Source organism: Nannospalax galili, unplaced genomic scaffold (genome assembly GCF_000622305.1).
Source record: "Nannospalax galili isolate Female #2095 unplaced genomic scaffold, S.galili_v1.0 scaffold488, whole genome shotgun sequence".
Classification (NCBI taxonomy): domain Eukaryota; kingdom Metazoa; phylum Chordata; class Mammalia; order Rodentia; family Spalacidae; genus Nannospalax; species Nannospalax galili.
Genome location: NW_008360316.1, coordinates 1,753,345 through 1,758,150, shown reverse-complemented (window position 1 = coordinate 1,758,150; position 4,806 = coordinate 1,753,345). Strand labels below are relative to the sequence as shown.

General features: G+C 38.5%; 1 protein-coding gene across 1 annotated transcript in view; it reads right to left on the bottom strand.

The window, feature by feature from the left end:
- Nucleotides 1-4,335: 4,335 nt before the first annotated feature.
- The window catches only part of Spryd7 (SPRY domain containing 7), a gene marked incomplete in the record, with an annotated part of 36,239 nt that continues 35,768 nt past the window's right edge, over nucleotides 4,336-4,806 (bottom strand). Inside the window, 1 exon segment of the mRNA XM_008824963.3 lies at nucleotides 4,336-4,806.

Genomic DNA, 4,806 nt, shown 5'->3' with positions numbered 1-4,806 from the left:
GTGACTTTCAGGCCAGCTGGGTCTACAGGGAGACCCTGCCTCAAAAACAAACAGCAACAAAAAGGTGCTGTTTATGTGTCAAGTTGACATGGTGGATTTTGATGCTTAGTTTTGTCAACTTAACACAACCTAGAATCCCCTGAAGGCCCCCCCAACCTCCCCCAAACAAAACAAAAAATAAACTTTCATTTTCTTTTTAAAAGATTTAGGAAAGTATTATTTGTTCAAATTATGTCACTCCTTTTTTTTGGTCTTTTTGAGACAGGGTCTCCCTGTAGCCCCAGCTGTCCTGGAACTATGTAGACCAGGCTGGCCTTGAACTCAAAGATCCACTTGCCTCTGCCTCCCAAGTGCTGGGATTAAAGGCATGTGCCACCATGCCCGGCCCTATATCACTCCTTTAAAAAAAAATATTTTATTATTTTTATTTTATGTGTATGAGTATATTGCCTACATGTATGTAAGTGCACCCATTTTGTGCAAAGACTGGGGAGGCCAGAAGAGGGCTTTGGGTCTCCTGGAACTGGAGTTAACAGTTGTTAGCTGCCATGTGGGTACTGGGAATCGAACCTGGGTCTTCTGGAAGAAAAGCAAGTGTTCTTAACTGCTGAGCCATTTCTCCAGCCCCAATACTACTCTTAAATTCACTCATTATAGTTTGCAATTCAAGGTGAATACCCGACCTGTTCTAATTTTATCTGATAAGCCAAAGGTAACAGAAATAAAAATGTTTTTAATTAAAGATTTTATTTTTCATTATGTGTATATGTGCCTGTGCACTGAGTGCAGGTGCCATTGGAATCCAGAAGAGGACACTGGATCCTTTGGAGCTGGAGTTACAGGTGGTTGTGAGCTGCTTGATGTGGGTGCTGGGAACAGAACCTGGGTCCTCAGCAAAAGCAGTAAGCACCTTTAACCATTGAACCATCTCTCCAGCTCCAGCTTTAATTTTTTTTTTTTGGCTTGTTTAGCAAAAAATCCAAAAACCAAAACCAAAAAAAACCTGAGCTAGGTTCTCACACTAGTGCAGGGTGGCTTGGAACTCATTATGTAGCCCTGAGTTGCCCCCAAATTTAACAATCTTCCTCTCTCTACCTCCTGAGTGCTGGGATTACAGATATGAACCACCACACCCTTTTTCCCCTGGCTTTTAATATGTAAACTAGTGATTCATATTTTTGCTTCACATATTTAGCATTACTGAAATAACACAGAAAGCAAGTATCATTATTCTCAGTGAATGTGGAAAGCTATAGCATGGGTAGTTATACTAGTACAGTCAGAATCAAGACATATTGTTTCTTCAGCTAAAAATAAAAGGTGTTGAAGCACAAGAATGTTTTATGTCCTATCACATTTATATGCAGCTGCCATTAAAATCTGTAAGCTATAGGTACATCCTGTACTAATGTCATTCCATTGGCTTACTTAAATGCTTTATTTAAAAATTCCCTCTAACAATGCACTTTTAGTCTTTAGTTTTTAAAGTTTAGATTTACAGAAAAATTGAGATTGTATAGAGCTCCCAGTTGTGTCCTGTTTGTCTTGTTACTAACATTAGTATGCTCCATTTGTTACAGTTAGTGAACACTGATAATTTGCCAAAGTTTGGTTATTTTCCAAGGCTTCTACCTAATGTCCTTCTGCTGTTCTAGGATCCCATCCAGGACACCACATTAAATTAACTTATAATCCCCCTAGGTCTGCTGGGGTGTGGCGGTTTGACTTTCTGTGCTCGTGATGACCTTGACAATTTGGAAGGGCACTATCCAGAACTTTGTGGGGTGATCCTCTCTTGGAATCTGATCCTTTTCTCATGATTTGACTAAGATAATGGGTTTTGGAAGGAAGAACAATTCAATGTAATTCTCCTAAGAGGAATCTGATGCCTACTGGTTAAAAACATAACTAGAATTCAGCACATTGTTACCATGGACATTAAATTCCTATCATTTTTAGCATCATGGCGCTTCTATATGATTAAGAGGCAGAAAAGAAGGCAATGTTTCTGTGGGCACCGGATTTACAACTGGTCAAAGTGCTCAGCCCTAAGTGGGACATCAGTATCAACCCCAGAAAGTTCAGGTAATATCACTGAAGATAGGGAAGATAGAATTTAAGAGCCAGAGGATAGGGAAGAGTGCTGTAAAATTCTTCTGGACATGAAATGGGCATTATGTTCATGAACAGCTGCCTGTACAACATCAAGCCAACAAGATCAGTCGGTATTTCAGTAGACAGCATTAATTGGACTCTGTGAATTACAAAAATAAATGAATAAACAAGAAAGAGAGAGAGAAAGAGAGAGAGAGAAAGGAGATGAAAGTAGGAATGGGAAGTGTTTGGGTGTCTGGGGAGTGATGGGAAAATTGGAGTGGATACATGAATATTGTTTATATGTATAATACTGCCAAAGAATAAAGAAAAGATTAAAAAAGAGAAAAGAATATGATAAAAATGATTAGCTTAAAAAAAACTTAAGAGCTTGGGGCTAAGGAGATGGCTCAGCAGTTAAGAGCACTTGCTGCTCCTGCAGGTTGCCAGCACCTACATCCCGCAGCTCACAAATGCTTGTAATTCCAGGTTGAAGGGATCTGATGGACTCTTCTGGTCTCCATGGGCACTTGCATACATCTGCACAAATGTGCACACAAGTCTAAAAACAGAACTAAGAGATGGACATATTCTAAAGACAGAAAACAGTAGTCACTTTCTCTTTTCCACATAATCATGCCTCTTCTTTCCCTCCCCTATTTTGGTTTTTCTGAGACAGGGAGGGGTTTGAACATGTAGCCTAGTTTGATCTTGAACTTGTACCCTTCCTCCCTTGGCCTCCCAAGTGCTGGGATTATTATCCTGTGCCACAACACCCAGTTAAACATGTTTTCCATGAATCAAAATTACCAAAACAGGGCTGGAAAGGAGGGTCAGTGGTTAAGAGCACTGGCTACTTTTACAGAGGACTCAGATTTGATTCCCAGCACTCACATGGCAGCAAACAACCATCTATAACTACAGTTCCAGAGGATCTGGCACCCTCTTCTGTCCTCTGAGGGCTCTGAATGATAAGGGTGTACTTACATACATGCATAAAATAACACTCAAACATACAACAAAAATAAATAGCCAGGCATGGTGGTGCCTGCCGATAATCCCAGCACTTGGGAGGCAGACGCAGGTGGATCTCTGTGAGATCAAGGCTAGCCTGGACTACATGGTGAGTTCTAGGCCAGCTAGGGCTTCAGGGAGACTATGTCTCAAAAAGACCAATAATAATAATAATTCATTAAGATAATAATAATAATAATAATAATAATAATAATAATAATAATAGCAACAACAGCACTTTGCCGGAAATGGTGTGCATACCTTTGATCCCAGCACTCAAGAGGCAGAGGCAGATGGAGCTCTGTGAGTTCGAGGCCAGACTGGTCTCCATAGTGAATTCCAGGCCAGCTGGGGTTACAGAGAGATCCTATCTCAAAACAAATAATTTTTTTTAAAAAAAGAATAAAATTACTGAAACAGAAAGTGTATAAATACCACAGAGCAAACTAAATTCCATGTATCATCAGAGGTAAAATACAGGCTTATGTAAATGTATCACTCAGATATATCTGTTTTCACAGCCACACATATTTGTCTATCAAATAACAAGCATTGTGCAAAATTCCTAGCTTTGGGGCAAAAATAGCCTTTGTTAAGTCCTTAGAAAATTTGTATCCTGCAATCCTTCCCACACTTTAGTGTGTATCAGACTGCCTGAGTGTTTGTTCAAACACAGATTTCAGGATGCCATCCCTAGCAGTTTCTGATTCAGGAGTCTGGGCTGGGATCTGAGAATGTCCATTATTCTAATGAGTTCTTATGTGGTCCTGCAGGTCTGCTACACTATGAAATCCTCTGCTTCACAGCACAGCGAAGGGCAACTATGTTCATTCAGTGCCTATGATGGTCAAAACACTCTACATACAGCATTAACTAGTTATAGGATCTTCACAAGTCAGTTCAATTATCTTTTGTGTATGCTGGGAAACCAATCTGGGCTCCAAGACACTGAGGAGTTCACCAAGGGAAACAATAAGATAGGCTACATGTCCTCCAAATTTTAACGTCCATATTTTTCTATCCCGACATACCACTTCTTGCTGATGCATCCTGAGAATGTTTATTTGAGAAGACAGATGTACCTGAAGATGTGATTAGTTCAGGCTGGCAGTGTTAACTAAGGGTCGATGACTCTCACTGAGAATCAAAGACTCTCATCAGAACTCACTATCTCCAAACTTCTAAAATTATCAAGAGTGGAATAAATTTATTGTATAATTAACAAAATAAGAGGAATGCTTTTAATACAGTATTGAATATTCTTAATTAGTATTATTTTATTACTACTTACAGAAAACATACATATAAATAAAAATCCTTAAATGAATATTTTCATTTAAATTTAAAGCATCATACCCTTCTATATGTCCACCAAAGTACATTGCATCACAATCATTCATTCCTTATTCGGGTATGGAAAACATAGCTGGATGGTCTTCAACAAAATGCATGACAACTACTAAAATGTCATCTTTTATGAAGCAAATCAAAAACAGTGGCATAACAACAGAAGTGATTTAGTTTTAAGAAGTAGTATATTACTATAGGAAAGAGATTGGCAAAATAAGTTGCCAGTAATATTAATTCCTGTCACTTTCTTATATAAAAAAGAACAAGGAGACACAAAATTATTGGATTACAGATTTAAATAATGATGTCTAAAGTTAAGAAAAACAAAAAATCAACTACATGTATGTT